The sequence below is a fragment of the Setaria viridis genome, chromosome 6 (assembly GCF_005286985.2).
Source record: "Setaria viridis chromosome 6, Setaria_viridis_v4.0, whole genome shotgun sequence".
Lineage (NCBI taxonomy): Eukaryota > Viridiplantae > Streptophyta > Magnoliopsida > Poales > Poaceae > Setaria > Setaria viridis.
The window spans coordinates 23456844-23473797 of record NC_048268.2 but is presented as its reverse complement, the minus strand read 5'-3'; the positions used below and the strand labels follow the sequence as shown (position 1 = coordinate 23473797).

Sequence of the window (16954 nt, the reverse complement as noted above, 5' to 3'; positions counted from 1 at the left end):
CTTCATTCGTGAGAATAATGCACAAGATAAACATTTTCGCAAATGTGATCGGAATCTTGATTATGTGCCTACCATACCATCAAGATATGCACGCCATCTTCCTTCCCAAAATGCAAGCGATACATCAACTTCTGAATCGAATGATCGAGCAATGGATAGATTCCGTGATGACCTTGCAAGGGCGATATTTCTGTCTAGATCATCATGAGCATTATGTTGGCTTCTATGGTTGATGTGAGGATTATGCCTCATCTTTTGTAAAAACCACTACTATTAATGCTGAGGACTATGCCTAATCTTTTGTAAAATCCAGTAGCTAGTAATTGCAAATGAGCAAAGACGTGTCCATCACAAACACACAAACCATCTAAAAGATGAGATCTAGAAAATATTTCTATTTATTTTTTTAATTTATATGAACTAAAATTATAAATGGAAGGAAAACATACAATTCAGCTAAACAATCAAGTCATTTATCAAGGGGCATATTCGACATTTGACACCTCCAATCCTTTCATGAAAAATAGGGTGGAGCTGTTTTGCCAAACGTTTTCCAAAACGGCTTCAGCTCCACCGGAGAAGCCACTCCACCCAAGGAGCCAGAGCCGGAGCCATTTTTAGAGGAGCCGGAGCCCTGCCAAACTAGCCCTCAATCACTCGAGAGCCCCAGAGATATCACTCTCAATCAGAGAGGGTCAAATCCAATCTTGATTGATCATGTCTCACAGTATGCTTCTTGACAAACCCAAAATCTACCTTTTTAACTACCCTATCACGGTGTAGCGTTTGATAGCCCCTAAGTAAGTCGATCCACATCTTGAGTACATGCGACAATCTTAGGTCTAAGGACAAAGCGTACATATTGTGTAAAGAGAGAACTACTTCTCGTGTTGGGTCAGTCCTAGCACATGTCTCCACATGTGCCTACATTATTAGTTTGACACCTCCATGTCCATGACTTGTGAAACATAGTCATCAACTAATACATGTACTAGTCTAATATTCATGTGTGTCCACACATGAACTCCGACTAGGGACAAATTTTAGAATAACCATACAAGTAAAGAGTTCCACATACAATTCACATAATTGCAGATCAATTCAAGTAGCCTTTAATGGATATTTAATGAACACAATATACAAATCATGGATACAATCAGATATCATCATTTCTATGATTGCCTCTAGGGCATAACTCCAACAGTCTCCCACTTGCACTAGAGTCAATCTAGAATATATCTAATACCCATAGCTCTTATGTGCGCATCATGCTTAGACTGCGGGAGAGGCTTTGTCAACGGATCAGAAATATTCAAATCCATCTGTATTTTGCATATCTTGATCTCACCCCGGTTAACGAAGTCTCGAATAAGATGAAATCACCGCATTACGTGTTTGTTCTTCTGGTGGTTCCTTGGCTCCTTTGCTTGCGCAATTGCCCCATTGTTATCACAGTAGAGATTCAATGGGCTGGATGTATTCGGGAACACAACAAGCTCAATGAGGAAATTCCTTATCCAAACACCCTCCTTCACGGCTTCCGAAGCCGCGATGTACTCGGCTTCTGTCGTAGAATCGGCCACCGTCTCCTACTTGGAACTCTTCCAACTAACAGCACCACCATTTAGTGTGAACACAAATCCTGATTGTGACTTTGAATCATCTCTGTCGGTTTCGAAACTAGCATCGGTGTAACCTGTTACAACGAGCTCCTCCTCACCTCCATAGACGAGGAACATATCTTTAGTCCTTCTTAAGTACTTAAGAATGTTTTTCACCGCTGTCCAGTGACTCTCACCCGAATCAAACTGGTGTCTGCTTGTCATACTTAGCGCATATGAAATATCTGGGCGAATACTTATCATTGCATACATGATAGATCCAATAGCCGAGGCATATGGCACTCTACTCATGCGATCCGCTCATCAGCAGTCGAAGGACACTGAGTCTTGCTGAGATGTATGCCATGTGACATAGGCAAGAACCCTTTCTTTGCCTCTTCCATGCTGAACCGCTTCAACACTTTGTCAATGTAAGTATCTTTGCTTAATCCTATAAGCCTTCTCAATCTATCTCTATAGATTTTAATGCCCAGAATATATGCCGCTTCCCCTAAGTCCTTCATCAAAAAACTATTTTTCAGTGAAGTCTTTACGGACTCAAGCATAGGAATGTTATTTCCAATCAGCAATATGTCATCCACATATAAGATTAGAAATACTACAGAGCTCCCACTAACCTTCTTGTAAACACAAGACTCTTCTTCATTCTTGGTGAAGTCAAACCCTTTGACCACTTCATCAAAACGAATGTTCCAACTCCTAGATGCTTGCTTCAATCCATAAATGGATCTCTGAAGCTTGCATACCTTTCCAGCATTTTTCGGATCGACAAAACCCTCGGGCTATATCATATACACATCCTCCGTTGGGTTTCCATTCAGGAAAGCTGTCTTGACATTCATCGGCCATATCTCATAATCGAAATATGCAGCTATAGTTAGAATAATCCGAATGGACTTAAGCATCACTACGGGCGACAAGGTCTCATCGTAGTTGTTGACGCCAGATTTTGACACATATGGAATCGGTGTCAAGAAGGGAGAGAATTGGCTAATACGGCGAGGTAAGAAGGTCACGATTGGGAATCGGCCGATTGGTGTTACAGTGGGAGATCGGCCGATTGGTGCTGCAGTATTTCGGTGGATGGAATTGGTGGAGATCGGCCGATTGGGAGGCTAGAGCAGTTGGGCCAATATGGGCTTAAAGTGGATTATAAAGATAAAAAGGAGATCAACCCATGGGAGCGCAATGACTAACTCCGATACGAGTTATGCTTGTAAATATTCGTTTTCGTTTAAACTTAGAGATAGAGTCCTAGTCAGTTAAGAGATTGGTTGTAACAAGCTATAAATAGCCATCTTTAGAGATATGTAATCATCATCAAATCAATACAACAATCTACTATTTCCTCGCACTTTACTTTCAAGTTGACTACTTTGTCAGTACTTTTCTTCTTTTCACGAGTTCGTACGGGTTGGCGGGGCTGCATCAACTTGATCTCCAGCCGATTCTGTAAGTTCCGTTTATCGAGTAATATCTAAGCTTTAACTTCGGGTGCATCGCTGTCGTTTCGTTTAGATTTATTCATCAGTTATCGATATTCACTAGAATTATAGGTTTTACCTGTTGTTCTAGTTTTATCACCAGTTATCCAGTTTGGAATTAGAGCTTTCGGCTTACTTATATTTTATCGCTTAATTTACCGCTTTTTGCATAGCCGATTAAGATCTGTTCCTAATGTTGCTACTGTAGTGTTATTTAGTTTACTCTAGCAGTATTCTTCACCAACGTCATCTGGTAATCGGCTGTATTATAGCCGATTTCTTTATTACAGCAAATTGGCCGATTCGCTGATAAGCTTCCTCGAGATCAGAACCTTAGCCAATCGCAACCTCTGGGATTTGACACATTTCTTTCCTTGCCAATCAACAGGTTAGATTGGCTGGCACGCCACGCGAACCGTATTAGGGCGATCACCCGAACAGGAGTTAAGCAGATTCTCCCGGGTCGTGTGTCCGACGCTAGAGATTCAATCGGCTGATTTCTAGTACCAACACACTTTTGGCATGCCCGGTGGGACCTACATAACCACTACCATGTCGAAAACTGCCAAAATCTCTAAAAATAACATCATCGAGGTGACGGAAGCAGACCTCAAGGATGACCAGAAGGAAGAGCTGGAGAAGCAAATAGCACACTACCGAAAGACATGCTTACAATCCTTCAGTCGTACCAGGTGTTGGAGGTATGCCCTAGAGGCAATCATAGAGATCATGATATTCCATTTGTATCCATGATTTGTATATTGTGTTCATTGAATATCCATTAAAGGCTACTTGAATTGATTTGTAATTATGTGAATTGTATGTGAAACTCTTTACTTGTATGGTTATTCTAAATTTGTCCCTAGTCGGAGTTCATGTGAGGACACACATGAATATTAGACTAGCACATTTATTAGTTGATGACTATGTTTCACAAGTCATGGACATGGAGATGTTGAACTAATAATGTGGACACATGTGGAGACATGTGCTAGGACTGACCCAACACGAGAAGTAGTTCTCTCTTTAAACAACATATACGCTTTGTCCTTAGACCTGAGATTGTCCCATGTATTCTAGATGTGGATCGACCTACTTAGGGGCTATCAAACGCTACACCGTAACAGGGTAGTTATAAAGGTAGCTTTCGGGTTTGTCAAGAAGCATGCTATGAGACATGGTCAATCAAGATGGGATTTGCCCCTCTCTGATTGAGAGTGATATCTCTGGGCCCCTCGAGTGATCGGATCCGAAAATGCATGGCCATGCTACGTATGGTTAAGAGTTAACCTACAAAGGGATTTCGAATCACAGGATCGAGAAAGAGCGGTCGGCTTGAAGCTAGACCAAATATCATGAGGCAAAGGGAATAGCATGTATATTATGTTGTGATGGTTCGTCTGATATGATCTTCGTGTGCGTATAGGAGTTGGCACGTCTTGCTAGAGGCCGCTACCGACTATTGGGCCGAGTAGGAGTACTCGGGCCATGTCTATACGTATCTGAACCCATAGGGTCACACACTTAAGGGGCTGGAAGCCCAATTCGGATCTGATCCGAGTTGGATTAGGTTTAGAAGTACTAATGGGCCTTGGACCTAGAGGCCCATCAGGAACCTCTATAAATAGAGGGGTGGGGGTGCCCTAGGGTTTACACCTTTTTAGCGAAACACACCTGCCGCGCCTCCCACGCCCTCGCCTGTTGCAACTCGCGGATCTAGCAGTCTGGCTTGCGACGCTTCCTCCCTGCACGTGTGGATACCTTGGAAGTGTTGCGCCTGCAGCACTTGGACGAGCCGCCGACGAGCCACGACGAGCCGACGACGAGCCGCGGCACCGGAGGCGATCTTGCTGCACGTGGACGAGCTGCTGAGGAGCTGCTGGACGTGACGTGATCGACTACGTACGACTATGTTGATCGACTACGTACGACTACGTGATCGTCTTCACTGCATCGACGCATATCTACATCTTCCGCACCAGTAGTGCGTCGAGTGGTAATCCCGTGATCCTTATACGGTAGTTCTTCCTGGTTTTACACGGTAGAAATTTTGATTTGCGCTACTGTAGCCTACCTCGTATCCCAACAGTGGTATCAAGAGCCGTAGCTGCTTAGTTTTGGATTCGGGATGTGTGCATATGGAGATATGCGAGTTTTCAGTTTGATCTATGTCCTGGTTTCTTGCCCTTGCTACAATGGTAGTGTAACGACATACTCCTACTGGTCGGTTTCCACCATCGGAGTTAAGTGATACACGTAAATCCAGTTGCAGTGAGCGAAGATCAATATGATTGGTCGAATCGAAATCCAGGGTCATACGCTAGGCGCATTAGATGTGCAATAGTAGATGAGATCTACTGCCGGGGTCGGGATTTTTGCCGTATGCATATGCTTCGGTAAATCAGACGTAACTTTTCGGTACGATCTCGGATGTATGTTTGTATCTTGTGATCAGTATGGCCCCCTTGTGTATTTGATGCATGTGTGTAACTCATTCGTGACCTGCGTGTCGCGCGTACGGCAACACGGCAGGAGCCATATGTGTTGTCACTTTATTGTATTTAATGGTTTGCGTACCAATCTGTGATGATCCAAGCAACTATGTAATCTTCATTACTAGATTCTTTACTAGCTATTAGGCGTAATAGCATGTTCTAGTTCTTGGAGGACTCATCACCAGGAGGATGGCGCACATGGAACATGGAGATGGAGATCACCATGGTGAACAGGTTCTATGGAGATGGAGATCACCATATGAAAACGGGCCATACTGTGTCACAACTGTGTGAATGTTATTCTGTTTATGTTTTACTTTCTGCATGCTGTGATGTTAGAAGTAGAACGATCCCTCACAAAGTTTAAGTTAGTATGCCCTCCCAAATAAAACTTGCACCGTCTCATGTCTTGTACAATTAGTGGTGGGTCTATGAAATTAGGGTGCCACTAGTTTTCCTTGACTAGACGGGTTTGTGTCGGACACTTACACGCATAAGGGTTGGTTTGCTTAACAAGGTTATCTTAACGGTTAAGGACCTTGGGGCATAAAGGTTGGGCGCCGAGACATAGAGATGTCACCCAACAACAGGAGTCATATGTGATATGATTAGCAAAAGTTGCTTACCGATCTACCTTGTTTGCTAGCGGTGATGCTAAAGCTCACTAGTGGACTTGTTAGTTGTGGATCCTGAATCACTAAGTTTCAATAGAGGGATATTGATTTTAGTGGGAGTAGATTCTGTTAAAATAGTTTAATGTAATTTGCTCTATCATGGATACGTTTGTCTTAGTGTATTTTGCATTACTTTTGTTGTAGATTAAATGGCACCTAGCAACACCACCACATCGTTTGCTTTGCGTTCGGTCCTTGAGAAGGACAAGTTGAATGGAACAAACTACTCGGATTGGATCCGTAACCTGAGAATTGTTCTCAGGGCTGAGAAAAAGGAAGATGTTCTAGACAACCCACTACCAGAAGAACCTGCTGAGGATGCACCCGCTGCTGCTAAGAATGCTTACAAGAAAGCATGTGATGCTAACCTCGAAGTAAGCTGCCTTATGCTTGCTTGCATGGAACCCGAGCTGCAGATGCAGTTCGAAACAAACCATGAGGCGCACGATATGATCGTGGCGCTTAGAGACATGTTCCAAACACAGGCCAGGACTGAAAGGTTCAATGTGTCTAAGGACTTTGTTGAGAGCAAGCTAGCAGAAGGCGCAGCAGTAGGACCACACGTAATCAAGATGGTTGGTTACACTCAACGGTTGGAGAAGCTAGGTTTCCCACTGGGCCAAGAGTTGGCCACTGATTTCATTCTTTCGTCTCTTCCTCCTAGCTATGGGAACTTCATCTCGAACTACCATATGCATGGGACGGAGAAGGGTCTGAATGAGTTGTGTGGCATGCTTAAAACAGCAGAGGCTGACATAAAGAAAAGCGCTAGTACCTGTGGCGGAACCGCCCAACTTAAGCTGGTTTAAGTGCGCCTAATTGCTGTCGGAACAGCAATTATCCGAAACGCACCTAAAACAGCGTAAGTCCGGTAGTCCGTCGAGTGTCCCTAGGACTCCTCGAAGGATCCACGACGTGTCTCATAGCCATACATCAGGATAATATCCGTGATGGGATAATATCAACAAATATTACATTTTTAAAGACATAACCAAGGTACGATATATTACAACCATAGTTCGAAACAACTTAATCATGCAAGTCAGCGTGGTTCTAAGAATTTAAAACCAGTCTGGACGAAAAACAAATATTTAAGTTTCAATCTAGAGTATCATGAGACTCATAAGATACCCTAGGTCTTCGGGGCTTCCTCTTCGGTGAGTCCCTGCTGGCTTTCTGAAAACAACAACAAGGGATCCCCTGAGTACGAAGTACTCAGCAAGTCTTACCCGACTAACCAATATAATAGCTTTCTTTAGAAGTGGATGCTTGGCTTTTTGGTGTACTTGGCTAATGCAACTTTCGCCGAAAAGCTTACTACAAGTAAGGCCTTAGTTTTATCTTTTATTTGGATTAAGTTATTACCTAATCATTCTAGATGATAACAGAAGTAAAAGCAACCACAGCTGTTAAGTCATACAATACTTGGCAACAGGAGATTTTATATTGCATGAAGTAATACTACGATGCTCAACGGTGATCAAGTGCATTCATAACCGAGAATTGCGGCGATCCGGATCAATTTACATCCTGCAGGAGAGTACCCCGATCACCAGCATTATACGACTGTTCCGGTCGTATCTCACAACCTCTCGATTAGCAAAGTCAATGATTAGGAATACAACTACCCGGACCCAGGGATGCACCCCCACATGGGACCCCACGTCTGGCCCGATCTCCATGTGAGTTTCAGGCTACACCCCTGCCAATCTCCAGCACGTCAAATGCGGGTACGAAGCATTCCTGATCATAGAATTTACTAACCTACTGGGCTTTACTGGTCCCATACCCAGTAAGTGATCAGATGTTATCACTTGACCAGCGGTTAAGACACGGCCCGGTCCTTAAGCAGATTAATCTAGCAGACAGAACTACATCTCTAGCTTCTGTCCGTATTCATATTCCAGACTATCCTTCATAAGCAACATGTATGACTTAAGAGTTTTCCTTAAGGTTGGTAAACCAATCATGTAAGCAAGTAAGCAATTCTAGACTTGGGTAGTTTCTAAGATTTGAACAAGTGGCAAAGATGTCCTTAAATCAAGGCATGATCATACACAAGAATAGGTTTCATTCAACTCCTAGACTTAGTGCATACAATAAACCAATAACCTATAACTAGTCACATGAAATAACGACTCCAAAATAGATAGGTATAAATGCACCGGGGCTTGCCTGGGATCAACAAAGGTTAGTTCTTCGGGAAACTTGTTTATTGAAAGAGGCACTCCACACTTCGCGAACGCTGTCCATTTCCAGCTGAATTCCATGAATTCCCACTCCAGGAGTTGTGACGTCTACGATTCAGTATATGCAAGCGTTAGAGATGCAAACTTTTGAATACAAGACTATACAACTTTCCTTCATGATAAAGTTGCAAGCCAACAAGGACTATACAATTTATCATGATAAAGTTGCAAGCCAACACACAAAAACCCGAAAAGATTAGCCCACCATTTTTATTTCCTTTACTAAACCTACCTTAGACCTTTTTATTTATTTTTAAAAGCATTATAATAATTTTCTAATCTCAAAAACCTAATTCCTATGAATTAATAATAATTTGTGGATAAAAAAGCACTTTCAAGTTTTATATATTTAATAAAGTTTAAGCATTTATTTAAATACCTTACACAAAAAGGCATTAAATAAATACCTAAATTTTTATTATTTTTCCTAGGGTTTAAGAATTTTAATGCATAAAGGAAAATAAAACAATCCTAAAAATTGGTTTCACTAATTTTGGGCACTTCTAAAATTTCTTGTGAATTAAATGGTGAAAACAGCATTTAATCTATTTTATCTAATAAAAGAAAACCTAAGGTTTAATAAAAACCGCCGGCCCAAACTTTTCTCACCCGACTTGCTTCTACCCACTATCACTTCCACCTAGGGCCCATAAGCTGGTCCACCAAACTTCTTTTCTCTTTTTCCCCTGGCGCACGGGCTTTGCTAATCTGACCCAACGAGTGCTCGGCCGGCCTGCCTTTCTTACAGGCCACGGCCCAGCTTCCTCCTTCTCAACCATTTCCGGCCCACTCTTTTCTTTCTTCTATTTTCCTCCTGGGCCGCACGGCTTATTTCTTCCCAACGCTCAACACGGCCCACCGGCTCCCCCTTTCCTTTTACTTGCGCGGGTCGGCTGGGCCGATTCCTCCCCCTTGGCCCACGAACGGACGGCGGCCCCTCCTTTCTTTTTCTTCTTCCCTATTCTCACTTGGGCCTCTCCTACCGCACACTGGTAACACGGCCCAAGCGCACAAACCGGCCTGCTTCCCTTCTCCTCTTCTTCTATGCCGCACGGGCTTAGCTGGGCCGCGCCTTTCCCTCGGCCCATGTCGCACGGCTGGCCTGTCTTCCTCCCCCCTTTATCCTCTCATCTTCCTGGCGCTCGGTTCCTTTCTCCCTGCGCCAAAACAGGGGCGCACGGGACTGATGGGGGCTCGCCGGCTGGCGGCTCGCCGGCGGCCGAGAGGGACGGGGTGGCGGCGCCCCAGGTCAGGCGCACCCGCGCCCACTGCCAGCTCGCCGGGAGGTGGCCCGAGTCGGCCCCTCCACGGGCGGCCGCGGCTTGGCCATCGGCCGGCCATGGCGGCGCACGGAGGCGGCACAAGCTGTTCCCCTGACTTCCCCAACAGCTCCCACATCCTAGCAGGACGCTCCTAAGCCCGCTAATTGAGAAGAACATTCGGTTCAGGAGCTCACCTTGGGGAATTAGGTGACGGCGGCCGGCGGACAGTAACGGCGGCGATTCGAAGCTTGCCGGCAGGGAGACGAGCAACGGTTAGGCTTGGGCGTCGTGGTGGGGCTAGTGGAGCTACTTGCTGGCGGTGACGCGAAGGGCAACGGCGGCATGGGTGTTGGCCGGCGCTGGCGCTAGCTTGCTCGAGCTCTGTTCGTCACGGTGAAATCCAACGGGATAAACGGATAGGCACAGAAGCTTGATTTATCCAAATTGGTACCGTTTGCATGCCATCCACCTCGACTTGTGGCAGATGCATGTAGATGCAACTGTGGATTAACTTGTTGCGCTGGCCGATGCTTCGAGATGCCAGTGACGATATGGCTCTGCCTGTCGCCTCTGTTCTTATCTCTTCCTTTCAAAACAATCTGTTCATCCCTCCCTTGCTCAAGATATTCCATCTCAACTCGTAGAACTCCCTTAAGCAATCTTGTAGATTAATCCGAGCACTACATTCGATAGATTGGCCTCCAACCGAATTAAGCACCCTAAGGTCGAGATTTTTGGAGCTCCAAGTTTCTGTCAACTTGTACTGAACTTCAACGATTCAGTTCGACAGTTCACAAAATGTGGTCATTTACTCTTCTTTGGCACCAATTTCAGTAGCCCAACTGTATTCCCTATAGGCCAACCACTCCCTATTTGTGTTCTACCACTAATAAGGATTCCATTTTGCACCAGAAACCATGTAGCCTTTGCACTGGATTTTCCTGAAAATTGCTCCAAACATTGCTAGTTAACATTGTTTTCAGACTTAGAATTTACGCAGCTCGAGAGTTGGCCGAAATAGCTAGAGTGCTGACTTTGAGTTCTGATTTAAATTTGATTCTTTCGCTATCTCTGAGCAACAACACCTTATTAAACATGTCCAAGGATCATACTTCACCGCTGTGTAGTTTCCTTTGCTCACTTACTTGAAAAATTGGGCAGAATTCGGTTTCAAACATAGATACTCGTCATGTTTTCCAGACTTAGACTTAATTCGGCAAGGAGCTCGAAATCCGTTCAATTGCTGACTTTTGGCTCCAATTTGAATTCAACCCTTCCACTTTCTCTGGACAACAACTATTCATTTACCTTCTCCATAGTCCATATTACACTAATGTCCAAAAACATCTGCTCACTTTTAAGGAAATTTCTCCAGAAATTGGTTCTAAAGTCATGTACTCAATGTCATTTTCAGACTTAACCAAATTCCAGCAAGGTCGCCTATTGTGACAAAGTGCCAACTTTAGGCCTCTATTTAAAATGGTTCCCTCCAATATTCCTGATCAACAACACCTAGATTTAGGAGTCCAAGGTTCATACTTCAAAATGGTATAGTTGTCCTGATTTACTTATTTGAGAAATTTATCAGAATTCACTTTCCAAAATGGACTCTGAGCTGTTTCTCTGATTTCATGTTTTCGGACGGTGAATAGTAAACGTAGCTTTTCATTTCCTTCTCTGATTTCTTTTGAGTCTTTAGGATCAAATATTATTCCAAATTGTTGACCCTTAAGTTCAAATCATCTTTATACTTACACTCTATATTTTCGCCGAATTTTTCTGAATTTCAAATTCAAAATTCAAATTTCGGCCGAATTTACCCGAATTTGATTTTCGGTCAATTCTTCTTTCTTTTCTTCTCGATTTGCTTCCAACTCTTCAAAGTCACTTTGATGACTAAAATGGCGGGTGTTACAGTACCAGCCATGTGATGGCGATACAGAACAAGCCCAGCTTTAAGAAGAAGGGCAATTCTTGGAAGAAGAAGGGCAAGGCTGGAACGTCCAAGCCAAAGCCACCGCCCAAGGTTAAAGCTGGACCTGGACCTGCTCCAGATAAAGAGTGCTTTTACTATCATGAACTTGGTCACTGGAAGAGAAACTGCAAGCAGTACCTAGCTTCGTTGAAGAACGGCGGAAGTAAGAGTACTTCTACCTCAGGTACGCTTGTTGTTTATGTTATAGACAACATATTTCTCGCTGATACAGTTATTAATTCTTGGGTATTTGATACCGGATCGGTTGCTCATATTTGCAATTCGATGCAGGGAATGATAAGAAGTAGAAGCGTGGAAAGAGGAGAAGTTGATTTCCGCGTGGGCAATAATGCAAGAGTTGCTGCTTTGACCGTCGGTACGATGCAACTCCACCTCCCGTCAGGATTTATTATGGAGTTGAATAATTGTTATTTTGTTCCTAGTTTAAGTCGAAACATTTTGTCTCCTTCATGCTTGATGAAGGATGGTTATTCATTTGCGAGTGAAAACAATGGTTGTGTGATCTCTAAGAATAATATGTTTATGGCTTTTGCACCCATTGTGAATGGATTATTTGTTTTAAATCTTGATGGTTCACCTGTCTGTAATGTAAGTGCTAAAAGGCCTCGGCCTAATGATTTGAGTCCTACCTACTTGTGGCATTGTCGTTTGGGTCATATAAGTGAAAAGCGCATGAAGAAGCTCCATTCTGATGGACTTCTAACTTCGTTTGATTTTGAATCATACGGGACATGCGAGGCTTGCTTGCTAGGCAAGATGACCAAGACGCCTTTCACAGGATTTCCTGAGAGAGCAGTAGACTTGTTGGAACTCGTACATAGTGATGTATGCGGACCAATGAGCACGACGGCTAGAGGAGGATTCCAATACTTCATAACTTTCACTGATGATTTTAGTAGATATGGCTATGTCTACTTGATGAGGCACAAGTCTGAAACCTTTGAAAAGTTCAAGGAATTTCAGAATGAAGTTGAAAATCAGCGTGGCAAGAAAATTAAGGCCTTACGATCTGATCGTGGAGGCGAGTATTTGAGCCACGAGTTTAGCAATCATCTAAAGAGTTGCGGAATTGTTCCACAACTTACGCCGCCTGGAACACCTCAGAGAAACGGTGTGTCCGAGCGACGTAATCGAACTTTGTTAGACATGGTTCGATCAATGATGAGCCAGTCGGACCTACCGTTGTCATTTTGGGGATACGCTCTAGAAACAGCAGCTTCCACACTAAATAGGGTACCATCTAAATCCGTAGTTAAGACACCATATGAGATATGGACTGGAAAGGTTCCTAGTCTGTCTTTTCTAAAGATTTGGGGATGTGAAGTGTTTGTCAAGCGACTTCAGTCGGACAAGATCACACCCAAGTCGGATAAGTGCATTTTCGTGGGATATCCAAAGGAAACTTTGGGGTATTATTTCTACAACCGATCAGAAGGCAAAGTGTTTGTCGCTCGGAACAGGGTTTTCCTAGAGAAAGAGTTTCTCAAAGGAGAAAAGAGTGGAAAGACAGTGCATCTTGAAGAAGTTCAAGATGAGCCGATCGGGCAAGAATCAATGAGTGATGCTAACGTAGCAGAACAAGTTGAGATACCCATGGCAAGAGAAGCACCACCACAACCACGAAGGTCGGCAAGGCTCCGCGAAATACGGGAAATATTATTGTTGGACAATGATGAGCCTGCGACATATGCAGAAGCAATGATGGACCCAGACTCCGAAAAATGGCAGAGTGCCATGCAATCCGAAATAGAGTCCATGGGAGACAATCAAGTTTGGAACTTGGTTGACCCGCCTGATGGTGTTAAAGCCATAGAGTGCAAGTGGATCTATAAGAAGAAAAAGGACATGGATGGAAATGTTCACATCTATAAAGCACGACTTGTCGCAAAAGGTTTTCGACAAGTTCAAGGAGTTGACTACGACGAGACCTTCTCGCCCGTAGTGATGCTTAAGTCCATTCGGATTATTCTAGCTATAGCTGCATATTTCGATAATGAGATATGGCAGATGGATGTCAAGACAGCTTTCCTGAATGGAAACCTAGCTGAGGACGTGTATATGATACAGCCCGAGGGTTTTATCGATCCGAAAAATGCTGGAAAGGTATGCAAGCTTCAGAGATCCATTTATGGATTGAAGCAAGCATCTAGGAGTTGGAACATTCGTTTTGATGAAGTGGTCAAAGGGTTTGACTTCACCAAGAACGAAGAAGAGTCTTGTGTTTACAAGAAGGTTAGTGGGAGCTCTGTAGTATTTCTAATCTTATATGTGGATGACATATTACTGATTGGAAATAACATTCCTATGCTTGAGTCCGTAAAGACTTCACTGAAAAATAGTTTTTCGATGAAGGACTTAGGGGAAGCGGCATATATTCTGGGCATTAAGATCTATAGAGATAGATCGAGAAGGCTTATAGGTTTGAGTCAAGATACTTACATTGACAAAGTGTTGAAGCGGTTCAGCATGGAAGAGGCAAAGAAAGGGTTCTTGCCTATGTCACATGGCATACATCTTAGCAAGACTCAGTGTCCTTCGACTGCTGATGAGCGGGATCGCATGAGTAGAGTACCATATGCCTCGGCTATTGGATCTATCATGTATACAATGATAAGTACTCGCCCAGATGTTTCATATGCGCTAAGTATGACAAGCAGACACCAATCTGATCCAGGTGAGAGTCACTGGACAGCGGTGAAAAACATTCTTAAGTACTTGAGAAGGACTAAAGATATGTTCCTCGTCTATGGAGGTCAGGAGGAGCTCGTTGTAACAGGTTACACCGATGCTAGTTTCCAAACCGACAGAGATGATTCAAAGTCACAATCAGGATTTGTGTTCACACTGAATGGTGGTGCTGTTAGTTGGAAGAGTTCCAAGCAGGAGACGGTGGCCGATTCTACAACAGAAGCCGAGTACATCGCGGCTTCGGAAGCCGCGAAGGAAGGTGTTTGGATAAGGAATTTCCTCATTGAGCTTGGTGTGTTCCCGAATGCGTCCAGCCCATTGAATCTCTACTGTGATAACAATGGGGCAATTGCGCAAGCAAAGGAGCCAAGGAACCACCAGAAGAACAAACACGTAATGCGGCGATTTCATCTCATTCGAGACTTCGTTAACCGGGGTGAGATCAAGATATGCAAAATACACACGGATCTGAACATTTCTGATCCGTTGACAAAACCACTCCCGCAGGCTAAGCATGTTGCGCATGTAAGAGCTATGGGTATTAGGTACCTTCTAGATTGACTCTAGTGCAAGTGGGAGACTGTTGGAGGTATGCCCTAGAGGCAATTATAGAGATGATGATATTCCATTTGTATCCATGATTTGTATATTGTGTTCATTGAATATCCATTAAAGGCTACTTGAATTGATTTGCAATTATGTGAATTGTATGTGAAACTCTTTACTTGTATGGTTATTCTAAAGTTGTCCCTAGTCGGAGTTCATGTGAGGACACACATGAATATTAGACTAGCACATGTATTAGTTGATGACTATGTTTCACAAGTCATGGACATGGAGATGTTGAACTAATAATGTGGACACATGTGGAGACATGTGTTAGGACTGACCCAACACGAGAAGTAGTTCTCTCTTTAAACAACATATACGCTTTGTCCTTAGACCTGAGATTGTCGCATGTATTCTAGATGTGGATCGACCTACTTAGGGGCTATCAAACGCTACGCCGTAACAGGGTAGTTATAAAGGTAGCTTTCGGGTTTGTCAAGAAGCATGCTATGAGACATGGTCAATCAAGATGGGATTTGCCCCTCTCTGATTGAGAGTGATATCTCTGGGCCCCTCGAGTGATCGGATCCGAAAATGCATGGCCATGCTACGTACGGTTAAGAGTTAACCTACAAAGGGATTCCGAATCACAGGATCGAGAAAGAGTGGTCGGCTTGAAGCTAGACCAAATATCGTGAGGCAAAGGGAATAGCATGTATATCATGTTGTGATGGTTCGTCTGATATGATCTTCGTATGCGTATAGGAGTTGGCACGTCTTGCTAGAGGCCGCTACTGACTATTGGGCTGAGTAGGAGTACTCGGGCCATGTCTATACGTATCCGAACCCATAGGGTCACACACTTAAGGGGCTGGAAGCCCAATTCGGATCTGATCCGAGTTGGATTAGGTTTAGGAGTACTAATGGGCCTCGGATCCAGAGGCCCGTCAGGAACCCCTATAAATAGAGGGGTGGGGGCACCCTAGGGTTTACACCTTTTTGGCTGAACACACTTGCCGCACCTCCCACGCCCTCGCCTGTTGCAACTCGTGGATCTAGCAATCCGGCTTGCGACGCTTCCTCCCTGCACGTGTGGATACCTTGGAGGTGTTGCGCCTGTAGCACTTGGACGAGCCGCCGACGAGCCGCCGACGAGCCACGACGAGCCGACGACGAGCCGCGGTACCGGAGGCGATCTTGCTGTCCACGTGGACGAGCTGCTGAGGAGCTGCTGGACGTGATCGACTACGTACGACTACGTGATCGTCTTCACTGCACCGACGCATATCTACATCTTCCGCACCAGTAGTGCGTCGAGTGGTAATCCCGTGATCCTTATACGGCAGTTCTTCCTGGTTATACGCGGTAGAAAATTTTGATTTGCGCTAGTGTAGCCTACCTCGTATCCCAACACTAGGACCGATGCTTGTACGAGTCCTCTTCATCACGAGTCTTGGCCAGCTTGGCGCGATCGGCCATGTGAGGTAGAGCCCTAAAGACCGCATCTATTCAATATAAGCGGCGGGTGCCAAGGCTTCTTCTGCTTCCTCTGGGACTCAGCCGCTGACGTCACCAAAGAGCTGCCGAATCAGCGAGGCATCCTCCACCAATCGGCCGATGTCTTCTTGAAGAAGGGACTGTATACTTTCAAGCTTAGCGCGGACGTCATCGGGGACGGAGCTCAAAGTGACTTGACGAGAAGCGACTTCCTCGTCATCAGAGAGCGCGACCGCAAATGAGAAGAGGCTATTATTGGGAGTGCCCTGTTCCTGCAAAATGACAAATGAAGAATAAGTCAGCTGATGGTGGTAGCAAATCGGCCAATGCGGGTTATAAGATTTCTTATTTCTTTGAAGCGGATCTCTTCCATTTGCGTCTGCGGAATCACTACCCTTGGCTCGGGGACTGGTGCGATCGGCTCGTTGGATGAGGAGG

General features: G+C 44.4%; 1 long non-coding RNA gene across 1 annotated transcript; it reads right to left on the bottom strand.

Moving 5' to 3' along the window:
- Positions 1-7228: 7228 nt before the first annotated feature.
- Positions 7229-10402, bottom strand: LOC140223142 (uncharacterized). The gene is made up of 3 exons (XR_011898582.1): positions 9981-10402; positions 8451-8572; positions 7229-7451 (listed from the first exon to the last, which is right to left on the bottom strand). It is a non-coding gene; the product is annotated as an uncharacterized lncRNA (long non-coding RNA).
- Between the last annotated feature and the right edge of the window lie 6552 nt (positions 10403-16954).